The sequence below is a fragment of the Asterias rubens genome, chromosome 2 (genome assembly GCF_902459465.1).
Source record: "Asterias rubens chromosome 2, eAstRub1.3, whole genome shotgun sequence".
In the NCBI taxonomy this organism is placed as follows: Eukaryota; Metazoa; Echinodermata; class Asteroidea; order Forcipulatida; family Asteriidae; genus Asterias; species Asterias rubens.
The window spans coordinates 14,316,069-14,333,193 of record NC_047063.1 but is presented as its reverse complement, the minus strand read 5'-3'; the positions used below and the strand labels follow the sequence as shown (position 1 = coordinate 14,333,193).

Below are 17,125 nucleotides of genomic sequence, written 5' to 3'. Positions count from 1 at the left end.
AAATAAAAATTGAACGGATGTAATAGCTATCTTTGTAATGTATTTTGAAACCTATGATGAAATGCACAGTAGCTGTAGGAAATGGTATGTAACATTATCACTTTGTAGCAATATTGTAATACACTGTTACACAAGATATTAATACAAAGTGTGCATTTATTTCCAAGTGCCCTGTGACTATGGGTTTGTTTCCCAACTGGAGGGAATAAGCTTGGGCGATATCACGATATTATCGAATATCGCAATATTAATTTGGAATCTTTCGATATCGGATGGATTTGGTTTTAATCAAAATATCGATATATCGCAATAATCGCGATAATCGCGATATATCGCAATATCGATTAAATATCGCGATGTATTTGTTAGCTGAGACATCTTGCACCCCATAGGTTTGGAGTAAAAGTAGAAGAATAGGTCATTAGAACACCTCTCTTAAGCTATGATTGTCTCTTCTACAACTTTCACTTGGAGTTTGAAGACTGATGATGTCAAATTTCATTAATCGCGATTATATCGAATATCGCGATATATTGTCGGCGATATATCGTGAATAAAATAAATCGATATCGCCCAAGCTTAGGAGGGAATTGTGACTCGACCAAATAGACTTGTGACTCGACCCACAAGACATGAATGAGTCTTGACCCAAGTGACTTGAGACAAAACTACATGTAGAATCAGACTCGATCTCTTAAAATCTGCCAACACATTTCATCACCTGTAAATATTTTCTTAATGCATACATTGTTTGATGGGTACTTGACTTGAAATTGGTCGCATTTGGGAGGGCATTTATAAAAATTTCTTGTATGTAAAAATATTGTTGTGGTGCCCTGTGTATTTGCTGGGGTGCCCATTGCAATTTACCAAGATACAAATTCAACATTTTCCTCATAGAAGTGCCCCTTACACCAGAAGAAAAATTGCAGTGCACCCTTCAAGAAAGAAGTTCAAGTCTTGGTTCCTTTATCCAAGATAGTGTGTACTGTTATGCATGTTTAACACTATTCCATGAACCACTATCAGATTGTTGTTTTTCCTTCCTACAGTTCTGAAACATGCATAATGAAGCCTGGAATGTGTTGAAGGACTGCTCTAGTTCTAGTTTAGCATAACAGTTTAAACATCCAGTACATACTACATGTACATTCAGCTTAATTATTTAGACGCCGACTGTCTTGTCACCTTATTTGCACAGAGCTTGCTTCAATAGTTGTGTTCTCGATAGTTTCTGGAGTACAGTTTGTAATGTACATCTGATTCTGAGAATGAACATTTGTCCTGCACATTTGAGAAATGCACACATGGGTGTGTCTAAAATTAAACTATATGATAAATACAATATTGGTGAGAATTGTCCATATTATTATAAGACAATTTGTGCTTGTGCAAAAATTACTAGTGATATGCCCACCCACTGGCTGCAGTGCTGCTTTCTTACTATGCTAATTTATGCAGGGTTATGATCACACTTGTGTTGACTGTTAGTATGCAGTATACATAGCGTTGGCAGAGAGTCACCATCAGTAATAATAACCCATGCTGTAATTGCCTGCTCTGTAATTTAATAGGTATCCTTTTATGCTCTGATCTTAGAAGGCCCGCTTGTTATGTCATGAACACTTAACTGTATTGACAGAAACATTTTAATATATTGATCCATTCTGTGGACCAAGCCAGTTAAGTCACAATAGTTGACTAATGAAAATACAATGCCAGAAGTTAAAGCCAATAATTTATTGTTAATACACTCATTTGGGGGTGCGAAGAATATTTTAGCTTTGGTCCACTGAACACTGGTCACTTGTTTTAGTTTGACCAACTGCTGGACATGTGTTTGTTTGTGCCTCTAGGCTGTGATAAATCATTTTGTTTATAAATTAAGATTCATTAGCGATACTCCCACAAACGCTTCTGCCACCATTTTGCATGCAGCTGTAATCATGTTATTCTAAGCACTATCATTGGATGTATACATTACAAACGATAATAACTTTTTTATCTTAGTCAACAGACAGATGGGCAGTTGATCTGTTTAGATTCTAAATACATTAATTGCCCTTGAAGCTGTAGCATCATAGGAATAACGAATTACTTGGGTGAGGAAATAAATAAGTAAAACATCTTGTTTTGAAAGCTGTTTGTATGTTTGTTGGATCCTTTGGACTAACAGAACTCTGTGGTATTCCAGCGACACAGTGTTCGAGTGATTCCAGTACATGAAGGTCTACATTCCCCTCTTCAATTTACCTAAAAAGGTATTAGGCCTATAGGATTAGCGGGCTGACAAGTTGTGTTCATGTTTTGGTGTAATCGTCCAAATACATGAAATAACAAACCTGTGAAAATTCTGGCATGATCTGTTGTTTGAGTCAGGAGGAAATATTGGGTAAAAAAACATCCACAATTTTCAGCGTGTAAACAAAATTGTCCTAAAATTCAGCTTTAACAACCAAATTTTAGCTGTTGTGTTTATTTTTAGGTTTCAGATACAGCTTTCTCAAATAATATTTAATTTCAGAGGGAAATATTATGAGCTTGTATTCTTACCAATTCTGTATAATATCTTTAAATAAATGTGTACAAATGTATGAAAATACATGTAACAATATGAATATTTCACAGTGCCCATAAATTTACAAGCCTTTTGTGTATTTCAATATTTCACAATATAATTCTCACACCTTGATTATGATGAAAAAGAAAAATCAAACCAAATTGATTGTGAAGTTTAATGTCATTCTGCAACATGGTTGTTTGTGAGTGGTAGAAATGTGTGGCTCCCTTAGTCATGATTCATTCTCTATGGATTACACACGCTGTGATTGACCCATTTTGTGAGAATTTTCTAAACTCATCAAGCCTCACATCAAATAGATCTTTTTCAATAGACTGTGGAAGTCGTACACGTATTCAAATATTTTTGGGATCACCCAAATACATTGCTTGTGAACAAACTTGATGAGGCTTAGCATTGTCTTATACATGTAGTTTGAAAACCATCCTAATGGTTTAACTGATACTAGGTCCAAATATCAATTGGAACATTCAAAGGCTCACTACAATACTTCCTTTTTTATGTATTCCTCATGTAGTTTAAAATCTTTTGAAGCGTTAAGAATGTCAGATATAAAATTGCAAATTTTAATATGCATACTGTACAGTATATTCATGAAGGCTTTCAGTGCATTAGTGTATGTTTGGGTGTAAGCATAGAGCAACAAGCTGTTTGGCAACTGCTTTATCTCTCATCTGTAGACATGTTTATAGTTCATGCATGATATTCTTCCATTTAGTTTGATTTTCCATTTGTTTTGCACGTGGGAAAATCCAAAGATTTGTGATTAAATAGCTTGAAAAGTCTATTTAAGTCTACACCGTGTAGGTCTGCTCTTGTACTCATTAACTTTTTTTCCAAGGATCAAGTATAATATTTTAGTTTTGAAGCAGCATTATTTGTCAAAGTTTGTTCAGAGAAGTATTCTTTGAAGAAGAAAAAGTGTCTCGGAAGTCTAAAATTTTGCTATGCAAGTTTAACAACGTAACCTGCAAGTAATGTTTGATTGCACAAGATGTTTTTGAATTCCTTTGACATGAATATGATGCATCAGGCTTGAATGTCTTACATACACACGCACAAAAAGGCTTTTTGTGTCTACAGCTGAATTTCACCTGTCAGACATTTAGGACATCGGGACCCCATGCTGGTCCATACTGTATACACAGAGACAAATAACATACATGTACTATCTTTTATTTAAAGGCACTGGACACATTCGGTAAATTGTCAAACTCAAAGACCAGTATTCACACTTGGTGTATCTCAACAAATGCACAAAATAACAAACCTGTGAAAATTTGAATTTAGTTGGTCATCGAAGCTGCAAGATAATCATAAAAGAAAAAACACCCTTGTCGCACAAGTTGTGTGCTTTCAGATGCTTGATTTCGAGACCTCAATCTAATTCTGAGGTCTTAAAATCAAATTCAAATATTTAAGTGGAAAATTACTTCTTTCTCTAAAACCATGTTACTTCAGAGGGAGCAGTTTCTCAAAATGTTTTATACTATTAACAACTCTCCATTGCTCAATACAAAGTATGTTTTTATGCTAATAACTATTTTGAGTAATTACCAGTAGTGTCCAGTGCCTTTAAAGCTAATACCCATACTGATAAGGAAGCTACTAGACTTGTCTATCATGTGTGTATCATGTGAGGCCATGTCCCCATAGTGACAGGCAAATTAAACATAATCCTAATGGGAATTGGAAGCTTTGAGAAAATAGAAAGGGTTTGCTTTATGGCTTTTGAGTATCCAGCCAATTGTTTGTTTAGGAATGCTAGCATCTTCTGAAGCAAGGGCTAATGTGTGATGGTAAGGGATTCCTTCTCTGTCTGTGTATAGCAATTAGCCAGATACCTAATTGGTAGGGGTAGGAGGTTTTGTCCATGGATGGAGAGCTATGAATATTGTCACTCAATGTCAGGGACTTAGGCCAAATAAAAACAAATTCCAGTTGATCGTCCCCTCCCGCATTCTTTTTTTGGCCACATCCTTTTTTGAACTATTTTATATTTTACTTTTTTTTTTTTTTAAAGAAAGTTTTTCTCTATATATTTCTAGATTAATTTAGTAATCTGTTTAAGAACTTGTATTGGTGGCCAGTTTGAAATAAAAACTGCTTGGCAGCCACCTTTGAAAGAAATGAAAAATAAAAAATAAAAAGGCCCTCATCCTCCGGTTTTGGAAAAACCTGGACGATCAAATGGTATTTTTTTTTAATAGCCCTATATGTAAACTACAGGTGCCTGGTTAATATTCTCGGAAATTGGATCACGTTTGTGCAGCGTTAGTAAAGGATATTCTTGTTTGTGTACTTGGGGCAAAATATTTTAAAAGCTTTTGAAAATTTAGAAAAATCAAGCTTACAAGAAAGTACATAGATTTCTTGTGTAATTCTTATGGTTAAGTTATATGGGTGTACACAAAATGCTCTCAAACATTAAATTTAGAACTGACACAATAGCATTTCTTATGAGCCTGATTTACTTTATGCACCGAGGCAATTTATGAAATAAATCAGAAACTAACTACCAAATCCAAGATGCAGGCTTCAATCTATCCAACAGTTAAGCATTTACATATTTGCATTTTTTATATGATCTGAAAATCCCCCTGTGTGACTGGGAATTGAGCAATACCAGGATGTGTCGGACTTTTACTTTGGTAGGTTATTTATAAATGTACAGTGGATTGAAAGAAGGATGCAGTTTCAATGAGATGTGCTGAATAAGCTGATCTCAAAACTTACATGTATATTCAATTTACTTTGTCCACTAATGTTTTCAAATACACTAGGATTTAAAAAAGTGAAACCTACATGTAACTACTGTGACTCAAGAGCCTACATGTCATGCAAAGCAAATTTTCTAGCCTAGCAGTACTGATTGTACTAATTGTTTGTGTCATCAAAGTTCACTGTGGCATTTACTTTCCTCAAAATCAAAAACCAATGTTACAGTACATACACTGTATAGATAGCCCCAAGTGCACATTGTAACATGAATTTCTCTTTAATGAAATACCCTTGAAGCAGTTTCGTTTAGATGCATTCAGACATCGCAGTCTGGTTGAATCACGCCTATCTCAGGTCTCAATCGTGTTTCTTGTCCGATCCAGCTGTGTTAAAAATGTGGGGGTGCCACTATGAGGAATTCAGTGGTGAGATCTTTGTGACTTTGAGAGAAAAAATTCTTAACCTATGATCGTGTGATCAGTAACCTCCGCCATTTGGGGAAGAGAAAATAATTGTTTAATTGAAATGAGTGTGTATTGAGAAATGAAACAGGAAAATATTGAAATGTGTAGGTCAAGTGCTTGAGGCGTAGGGCTTACTACACACAATGTTTCTGTTATGTTTTTGTTGTTGTTTCAAATATCAAACATGAAATGTATGTACAGTAGTGTGCGTGCTGGCTGTGTGGGCGGAGAATTTGTTTCACTTGAGGCTACCTGGGAAGGTCTTAAAATATTAATAATTTACGTGGCCATCAGAGGTTTTGAAAATGTCATTTCTGGTGTGTCTTTTGTTTTCCTGTGTGTTTGTAATTCTTTAACATGATGCAATCAATCAACTTGTGAGGCTTTTACAACTTATAACGCTCACTAATTTGAGCAGTTTCGCTTGATTGGCATGATGTGTATCGAATAGGTGAAACACTAGCGGTGGTAGAGCTCTGATTGGTCAGAGGTATAGCAGAGGATTAATTGACTCATTGTGACAGGATTGGGATTCATGATTCACTCCCATCGTGGACCTTGAACTCAAATTTTTAGCCTTTCCATAAATAATTGACCAAGTTAATATAACGATATAACAAACCGTACACTTAATCGTTAGGGGATAGTTATTTACTTATTCAACTCAACTATTTTTATTTTATTTATTTTGGGGGTCCGGGTGGGTGAATTTTCAAACAAAATTTCATTCAAAATATTTTGTTTGTTTGTTTGTTTTATTTTGATTGAAGATAGATTTAAGAGTTTTCTTGTTAAAGAGCAGTTGTCCCCGCCACATCTTTGTCTAGAGAAAGGACCCATAACCATGTAATTTTTAATCCACAGTTTGAGTAAGGAAACTTAGAGGTACATATTCTCTAAAAATCACAGTATGATACATTCATTTTGAAAGAAAATGCATGTTTTTTTAAACCTTTGGCTGCCTGCTCTGTCTATCTGTAGTCATAGTCATGAAAAACATAGTTAAATAGACTTGTGTGAAGAAAGTATACCAGTTCTTATCAATATTAGCTCTCTGCTGAAAACCTCATAAACTTCCTTTCATGGTTGCTTTTACACTACACTGTACATTTGCAATCAGATGACATGAACCCATTAGATCGAATTGAACTAGACATTCACTTTTATTGAATTGTTTGTTTGAGTCTGAAATGTGCAATTTTGAGTACCAGCTTATTTAGGAAAAGAATTCCTGTGCCATATATGGGCCTAACACGTCTTTCATTATTGCAGTTTTCTTGCCTGTGTATATTTGTTACCAAGACAACCCTTCATATTACTTGATACGTCAAGTTCCGTTTCAGACACATCCTCACACCAGAATTTATGGCACACTCAGAATCTTTGTACATGTACAGCATTATTGGTTGTGCGAAATATTACGCATATATTGCAAATAAATTGCTGGCTTCAATAGTGTCATCCAGTTGGAACGAATTGCTCCAACTACTCATACAATATATTGGTTTTGGGTAATTCACTTGTTACAAAAGGGATGTACTTTTCAATGAATTTGATTTTGATATCAAGTAGTAAACCACAATGGAAACTGACTTTGGGAATTTTTTTTAATTGATTTTGGGGGGAAATTTACTAGAATGCAACTTGAACCTGCTACCTCCTGCTGTGTACACATAATGTTAATTATACAATACTTTATAAAAATGCTCTGATATAGTGCACAAGTCTTTCAATGGCAGCTATGATTACATGAGTATTAGTTATGAGTAGCTAAATAACAGACTATACAGAACTGGATTCCCTTCTGAGGAGCCTCTACTGTTGCATCCATTACATAGCCAACTCCATCTTATTTATTTGCTCTCTGCCTCCGGCAGCCATCAAAGATCATTATAATGAGTTTTGGAGGACTAGCAAGGTTTGGGAGATTGATTTCCTGCCTCTGAACATTCATACTCAGAGGCATTTAATATGTCAGTTTCTGGACTGCCGACGAACCTGTGGAAAAACAAAATAAGGTTTCAGGCAGTCAGTCAGACACTGAAAACAGTAACCAGTGAATTGTAACAAACACGGCAATGTGAACTCTTCTGTTTTGAGATTTCTTGATGTCATTAATAACCAAGCAATGCTTCAAATTTTAAGTTAGATTTGATTTTCCATACTTGATTTTCATATTATCTAAAAGGACATGAGGGAAAAAAACAATAGATGTTGAACAAATAAAGAGCTTTGAAATATACTTAAATGGCACACTATTATTTAAAATATGAGAACAAATAAAAGGAAGTTTAAATTATTATACAATTGTCATGCACTCTCCAATACATAATTTAATGGTTTTAAAGTTTTTGTGATGTATTTTGTAAGTTTTAGTATTTTTATAATGAATCCAACCTGTATGTGGTTGCAAATAAAATGAACCTTACCTTATCTTACCTTACTTTTTGCAACAAACATATTATTTTTTCAGTACAGGTTTTTTTCTGGCAGACTGCAAATTCTACATAAAACAAGTTACAATGAATTTTGGTCAGGATTCTGAATCAATTTTGCTCTGAATCTGTGTCTCTTTCCCCCCCAGCAGCTGATATTAAATGTTTGCTGAAATATATATTCCCAGATTCAAAAGGGGAAAACAATAGAAAACACAACAAGGAAAAAAGAAGCGTCGTAAAAACCATTAGCAGTAAGGGTTTTTCTTTACCCTTGGGTATTTTATTGATGATTTCTCAAGTGCTACGCATCAAGGAAATTGGAATCAACAAAAATACCCCCTGTTCAGCCAAGGGGGCTTGACTAAAATCATTGACCCCTTTTCTCCCATGGTGAAATTTTACATTAAGACTTGGGAGAATACTGTGCACTTCAATAACAGGTGCTTTTTGATGTTAAACAGCCAATAAAGGATGATCTCAAATATATAGACATTACAGTTTTCTAACAGTTCTGCAGTCCATCCAGGAAACATAAAAAATATAACGAGTCTCTTACCTCACGTTAAACATGGTAAAAATGGGTTTTTCTCCAGAACGCTCCAAGCCAAATTTCAGAAAAACGTGGGGTCAAACAAACCCGTGCGACAAAGGAATCGTGACGTCAGTGGTGGCTATTTGGTGTGCAAATGCCAAAGCTGGAGAACTGTGTTCACAACCAATAGGGGAAATTCGTCACTGGCGTCCAGGGTCATTATAATAGATAAGCCGTTTTCGACTCTCGGCTGAAAAAGCTGCGTGGCCGGGTGCATTTTTGACTCTAGTTATTTATTACTAAATGCAAATTTTGAGAGTAAAATGGTTATTAATCGGTATCTGCGATGTCTATTTGGCCATAAAAAGGTAAAAGTTGACATATTGAGATCATCCTTTATTGGCTCTTTAAGCACAGAGGTATAGCAATGATAACGAGTATTATAGAGGATCAGATTGGTAAGGATAACAAAAATTGTTGTTTTATTTTAGACTGAAATCTTATTGATTATGGAGTTCATACTAGAACCATTTTTTTCTGTGAAATATTTTCCTTTGAAATGAAGTCATATTTAAAAAGAAAGATGTATCAGAAAACCTAAACAATAATGCAATTGCGGATTTCACCCATTACAAACAAAATTAACTTACATTGTACATCATAAACTTAAAAAAAAAAAAATTACCATTCAACTGCAAGTTTATTTCTGGTCTGACAGACTGTGACCTGAAATGCAATTATTTTTAGGATAGTGATTAAAGATCCTGGTTTGAGTTTTTAAAGATAACCTTTCTGGAATTCTCAATTGGAATTATTTTCAAAAAAGAAAAGAAAAAAAACCCAAACAATTCTTGGAATCAAAACATCATAAAAGCCTTTCTCTTGTTGGTTTCTTAAATAGTACATTGTAGATCATGCAGGAACAGCACACATTTGACATCTATTCTGTATACAAGTTGTAAGCCTAAGTGTTCTCTGATTTCAATAATTCATGTAGTTATTTTAAGAAGCAATTAAAACCCCACTTACAGTAGATGATGTTAAAACCTACCAGCAAATGTTTGAACCTGTTGAGGTACAATGTGCAATTTTGTAGGATGAGTGTGTAATAACCGCTATACCTTCATAACTATCAGCATAACCAGTGTCCTTTATATTTAGCAACAAGCAGACATTTATAAGATATCCAAGAGCACCAGTTAGCCTACGTACCATGGAGTTATATATAAGAACTAGAGGGCGCACTGGTGATGCTGCTTGCACAAACGCGATGGGACCGCAAGATGACAAGCGCGCTATTCTGTACGCGCGTTGAATATGAAATACACATTTGAGTTTTTTTTATTGAACGCTCACGCGACGCTGTTTGTTCCAACTTACAAAATGGCTGCACAAACACACGCTGTGAGATGGCTGTTTTGTCAACTTAGAAAATGGCCGCCTGCGAGCATGCCGGGGCGCGTATATAGGCCAGTACGCCCTCTAGTCTTATATTTAACTCTATGCTACGTACTTATCATAAAATGTCATCGCTTGCATTAGGTTGTGTATAATGAGCATTGGGTTCCTCCAGAGTTCAAGCACTTTTTTTCACACCTATGGTGCAATGAATAGTTCAACAAGATGGCCCAGATGATTGATAACTTGCTTTAACCGGATCATATCTGAGACCCAAATGAATTAATTTAAATTTATTTGGCGTACATGTCAACCCTGGTTTCAAGACCCTTCATCGTGGAAGGGTGTATTGGCTGAGCAGATGCTAGTGTTTATAAAGGCCTAGGCTTTAATTAAGCAGCCAAGCAGAGTGAATTATTACCTGTACATTTGAATATCTTCTGCTATTAATTAACTTCAAGAAACCTTTGGGGGATCCATCTTGTTGTTCTCCCATTCAAATCAATGCAGCAAATGGAGGCTGTACCATTTGTCCCCATTATCTTCAAAATTGGCTCAATGATATTCAACAAGAGCTGGAAAAAGTTCAAAAATTGAATAAGGAAACTTGATTTGTTATTTTACTTGAAGCATGATCTCTTATTTTGACTTCATCTGCCAATATTTTCCTCAAAGATTAAAGCATGTTAAGCAGACCATTTCTGTGGTGATTGGCTTGAATCAATTATGCTTATAAACTTATCTCTCATTTTGTATATTTGATAATGTCAAAGCTATACTATTCAATATTATAATACCAACCATTTACAATATGTATTATAAAAATGAAAGTTAGAGGTTGGGCTTGGCACTTGCCAGATGGTTGGTACTGACACGTATCATCCATCACTGTATATGATGTTTATTGCACTGTTGGGTCATTATGAAATTAAGTCTATATCCCTAGTAAATCAAAGATGAGAATCCTTGATGTCCTTTAATGCTGGAGCTAACACAAACCTGGAGTGGATTTCACAAAGAGTTAAGACTAGTCTTAGCTCATCTTAGGAAGAGTTACTCATCCTAACTTAGGAATAGAAATTATGTGAAATCTTAGAGCATGGACAAGAATCGACCCTGAGCTCATAGGACAGAGCATGTGTGCTGCACTAAACCCAACCAGGTACCTTCCAGTCGTTTTATTTATGGTTGGTAATTATGGGCAGACCCTAGAGGGCAGAACAGTCAAAGTTGTCCAACCTTTTGATTGGATAATTTGAACTCTCACCTGCCCTATCCAGAAGCTAGTTTAGTACGAAGACCTGGGCTTGGTTTTCACAAAGAGTCAAGATTGAGATCTTAGGTGCGAATCAATCTTGACTGCTAAGCATCATATGGATGTCACAGTTTAACCCTTTCATGCGCCATTTATTTGAGTGATAAGTTGATCATAAGGACACATTAATTGTTTGTTTATAAATTTGCAAACACCCCCCCCCCCCAAGAAAAAAATTAATTAATTAATAAATTAATAAAATACACACTATTGGTAATTACTCAAAATAATTATTATTATAAACCTTTCTTGATTACGAGTAATGGGGAGAGGTTGATAGTATAAAACATTATGAGAAACAGCTCCCTCTGAAGTACAGCTCCCTCTGAAGTGACGTAGGAGAAAGAAGTAATTTTCCACGAATTTGATTTTGAGACCTCAGATTTAGAAGTTGAGGTCTCGAAATCAAGTATCTGAAAGCACACAATTTCCTGTGACCATGGTGCGACAAGGTTGTTTTTTCTCTCATTAATATCTCGCAACTTCGATGACCGATTGAGCTCAAATTTCCAAAGATTTGTTATTTTATGCATATGTTGAGATACACCAATTGAGAAGACTCATCTTTGACAATTACCAATAGTGTCCACTGTCTTTGAACCTGTAGCTATGGACAGGTCGACACATGAATAGTTAAATCACTATTGTAATACTGACAACTCATATTAAGATGAATCCTAGTGTCTTTCGAATAGTGCTGGTTTTTCCTTGTCTTTTAATATGAACTTGTAAAGCCCAAGGTTTTTTTATCTGGAACCCTAGAAATTCATCAAAACGTTCACCAGACATGAACCCTCTTAAGAGATCAGCTGACTTCCTGCTTAGTTTAATGGTACCATCAAGAAAACTAAAAAACACTGCATTAAGTCGTAGAGAGTTTCCTTTTCGACAATAACAGAATTGCACAATGTTCCGTCTGTCATTTTGCAACCCAATCACCAAAATATATACAGATGACACGTTTATGTATACTTGGACAGCAACACACAAGCTGTGCAGTTTAATCTCATCTTTGCAAACTGTGGTCAGTCTTTAGATTGTTTTTAAGCTTTTGTAAATCCGCCAAGTGGGAATCCAATCACATTAAAGTTTGAGTTAATCAAGTAAAACGCCAAGGAGACATGAGTTATTATGATTGTCTTACTGATTCGAAGAAGCCGCAGGCGTACATGTTAGCTGTGACATTTTCATTCCGAGGAAAAAAGGAAAAAGGCATCTTCCTTTCTTCATCCACCCCAAGCCAAGAGGTAAACAGAAAAATCTTGCAACAGAAAAACATGGACGACTGTGGTTTTTCTAGGCTGTGGTGCACGTGGAGGATCGCCTGAACAAAGGAAATCAGGGGGGTTTCAGACAAAGTTGTGAAACATTCTAGAACAAACAGGTGGCTACAACTTGCATGTGTTTGAAATCAATACTATTTTGAAGACATAACTTTGGATGCAGGAGGGTATACAGTCATGAGCTCATTTTGTATGCTTTTGTTTGAAATTCTGCTTTTGCCACTCATTTCAGTTTATCTTGCGGTTTCCAGGTTGTGTTGTGAGCTAACAACTTTGAAGGTCATTTTGCCTCCTATGAAAGAGAATTAATGCAAAGCATTTTATGTCTTTACAATCAAAATGCTTCCATTCTTAATATTTTTGACAAAAAGCTTCACACCACAAGGAAATGTTTTCTGTAATACTGAGTGTGTTTCGTTGTTATTATCGGAATGGTTTCATTCCAAGCTTGGAATTGTGAACTTTGTATCTGTCTACAAATGTTACAGAAATTGAATGCTTTATAGTTGTACAATCCACGTTGCCTCCGAGGAAGGTCCGGTTTGGATCGAAAGCTAAGACCATCAACCCTACTCATAACAATCCATGGTACATGTATACTTTGGCTGATAATAACATTTTCCTGGTAAGCAGAACTATCTTGTTCTTGGCTAATGTTTTGTGATTTGTTATGTTTTGTACGTAGTGCGCAACTCCTTGAATTAGGGCCAAGATGTTTACATTGTCAATCAATGAATCAATCAATATCAGCAATGTCAATAGGGTTGTTTTTCATTCTTGTTAGGAGGAGGCCACTTCCTTGGAGCATTGAGCTTGGGCCTGGAGGAAGGACAACTCTATAATATATATATATATATATATATATATATTTTTTTACAGACACCAAGAAAAGGGCATGAAAATTTAATGACCTGCATTTCCAATCCCATCACAAGCATTTTTTTTTATTTAGAATAAGGTACAGGGCCCAATTAATAAAGCTGCTAAGCACAAAAATGTGCTTAGCATGAAATTTTGCCTTAAAAAAAAAAACAGGATTACCAACCAAATTTCCATGTGATTTTTTAGGATAAGCAAACAACAGCTGAATACCAGTAACACGCAATATGTAACAAATGGAAATTTGGTTGGAAAACCTGTTTTTACCAAGGCAGAAATTTCATGATAAGCAAATGTTTGTGCTAAGCAGCTACATGAAATTCGGCCCTGGTATTTAGAGATGCCATATTTAATTATGAAACCTTAGATTCCTATGTAGCAATTTTAAGCACGCAGAATAAAATTTGTTTCTAATGAGTGTGGATACATGCTTACTTAATTCCCCATGTAACATAGATGGTTCATGACCACTCTAGCGAACACAAAATTGCTATATCAATTTAAAACTACTTGTGTGTTTAAACAGTAAACTTTAAGTGTCTGAAATATTGTATGGTTGGATGCATGCGTCACATGTGCATTGTGCGGAAAACAATTTAGCTCAACTTCATTTCAGATCGTGTTTTGTTAAGTTTAGATATAATTTCATCATCACCAGCCCAAAAATCTTCTGTTGCTCAAATAAAGATAAATATGAAGTTCTTCATTTTAAAAGATGCATACATGCGCAAGGAAAACAAATTATTAAAAGAAAAAGGAAAGACCAGATTAGAAACTATTACATGTTATTTGTTTTTGTAGGATTTTGCACTTGCCAATGCTGCATTTAAACGATACTCCGTAATAATTTCTTCAAAATACAGAGAAGTTTTTTAGCCTCTGTTCCTGGGAGTTGAATCCCTGATACAGTACTTGAGCCATAAACAGTCATGAAATTTTTCCTACATTATTCAGACTTCCAGTTTCTTTTTATTCTTCAAGGAAAAAGTAAAAGAAATTGTGATAAAATAGTCTGAAAAGTCGATTACATTTAATACTGAAGCCTACACCATGTATACATGTAGGTCAGCCCTTGTTCTCAATAAAATATTACTACTTTTCAAGGACCAAATATCATCTTTACCGTAAACTGTGTAAACTTCATGCACATTTCGCATTTAGGAAAAGGTCGTAATGAGCAATCTCAAAGGCTGATCCTGTATGCAAGGTGTGTATTGCTGTGTGCTTTCCATTGTTTAATCATTGTCTTACCTCTGAAATGGCAGCGGTATGACATCAATGCATAAGTCCCATTCATTTACATTGGGTCAAGGTTTGAGGCTATCTGCTTATTATTCACAGCGATTGGACTTGGAATGATTCACACATTATTAACACTTTAAACTACTAGCCTGATCTAAACTGAATTTGAAATTATCATATGTCCCCTCCACACATGCATTACCTCATTGTGACTAAATATTCAAGTAGACCTTGTGCAAGTAATGTAAATAACTGTATTGTACGCTTTGTTCCGTATACTATACAGCGTATTTCTGAATTCATGTTTTTATTTGCGGGCTTCCATTTAAGGTTGTAGTCATCTAACGTAGATGTTATGTGCGTGGTCAAAAGTTACATGCAGGGATGAAAAATGTGAAACTTTTATTTAGAGACTTTTATATTACAGTTTTTCAAAATTGTTCTCTAGAAGTTCCCAAAAGCACATAATTGAAACTATTACTAGGCCTACTCGAGGGTTTGCCAAAAGGCAATGTATTGTGCCTCATCAGTTTCAGACATTTTTTGTCAGCAGTGACTTGAATACTTGATACATTATTATGACTACTATTGCTGGTTTATTTAAATCTGCTCGTTGTCACAGCCAGGACACTGAATTATAATACAGATTAACAATAACAATTTAAAAGTACAGCGAAGTATTTTTTACAATGGGGACGTTAAAAATGTAAAAGCAATACACAATAGATTTGTACATGGAAAGTACTTAGACAATACACAGCTTATGCTGTGTTTAGTGCCCAGAAAGTACAAGTGATTGACTGTTTATCAAAAAATTTAATTGCAGTCAATGGTAGATGAGTTTGAATGAATTTACTCTTTAACTTTTTTTTAGTTTTGAGTTTTTTTTAAAAACTTCCATGACAAGTGCACATGTACATCAAATTGTTAAAAGAGAAGTGTCCATGCATCAGGGTTAGATTAAAGTAAAAAAAAAAAAAAAAAAAAAAGCATTTTGAACATTTAACCCTTGACACTCTGTCATGTGATTTTGTTTTTAAATCACACACTGACACAGATAGAAATGTTATCATGTGGTCATCCTCAACGGGTACATACATGTACACATGTTATGAACAACAAGCACATGCCAATTATGCTACTACAAACATGTAGTTTATCTTACTAATATAGAAAATGCATACTATTCTGAACATTATTGCAGAGATGTTATTTAGAGAAGCATTTTTTCCCCAGTTTTACAATAATATTGTCCATATGAGCAAAAACTGCATAATGGTGTCTGTCCTAATCACACGTTAGGGGCCTAAGGAGTCTATTTGGCTGTCTGTCTTTTTCAGTGTACAGTTGCTGTGCCTCAATTGTACATAGCATATTATACTATTGAAAGAATCAATAAATTTATTATGATAATGACAATTATACTGGTCCAGTCATGCTTCATCATCCAACACGCATGCTCATTGTGAGGACATTTCATATGTCTGCCATCCTGCTGTGTACTGTGCCTGCCTCATCCATACTGTGTGCACCACGCTGAAAAGCATCTCCAGTCTACTCTCTCTTTTCTCTTGCGACTCAAACCTGGGATTATTATTAAGGAACTGAGGAAGGTCTCCTTTTCAGCCCTGGAGAAGACCGGCATAGTGCCCGCATACTACAGGTCAGATCTATAGTGTCTGTTGTTAATAGAAGTTGAATTTCATATTTTATTTGGTGGGGAGGGGGGACGGAGAGATGGAATGGTATCAATATAGGGGGGAATATAAAGGAGGATAGTGTGTAGAGAGTCTTAGCATTGCTCTAGCCGTCGCTGCCACACCCCATGTACAGTGTATGCAGAACCTTGTGCAATAGCAACGGAGCTCAGACTGTATGGCCGCTTTCTATTCAGAGAGGTGGTATTCATGACATTACTGTCGCATGGGGGGAGATTTGTAATTCAGACCAGTCAAGGTTATTTGCTGTGTGTTTCTGGGTGCATTTTTTTTAGTGTTTGCCTTTTTAGAATTATTCGCAAATAAAGAACTGAAGTGAACATGTAGTCTGGTGGTATACTATAGTGTTGTGCATGCTCGCCTTTGTTCAGTATTGGCTATTAAATCATCAACCTGAAGCACTAGAAAAAAACAGCCCGCACCTTGCACTGTCGGAGCACAAAACCATTAAAACCATTTAGATTATATGTAATGATGTACATGTAGTACTCCTATGTATAATGTGTGCGGTCGTTGTGTTGGTTTTAACAGGAATACCCTGTTTTCTTTCGAGT

The 17,125-nt window shown here is 35.5% G+C and overlaps 1 protein-coding gene across 6 annotated transcripts in view; it reads left to right on the top strand.

Annotated features, from left to right (window-relative positions):
• Window positions 1-17,125, top strand: part of LOC117303974 (neurofascin-like) — an 84,681-nt gene that overhangs the window by 15,009 nt on the left and 52,547 nt on the right. The window contains exon 1 of one of the 6 annotated variants that reach the window (XM_033788455.1): window positions 16,363-16,516. The exons of the other annotated variants lie outside the window; for them this stretch is intronic. The gene's annotated coding sequence lies outside the window, so the exon portion shown is untranslated. Of the gene's footprint in view, window positions 1-16,362; window positions 16,517-17,125 lie in introns of those variants that run through there. 6 annotated transcript variants of the gene reach the window in all.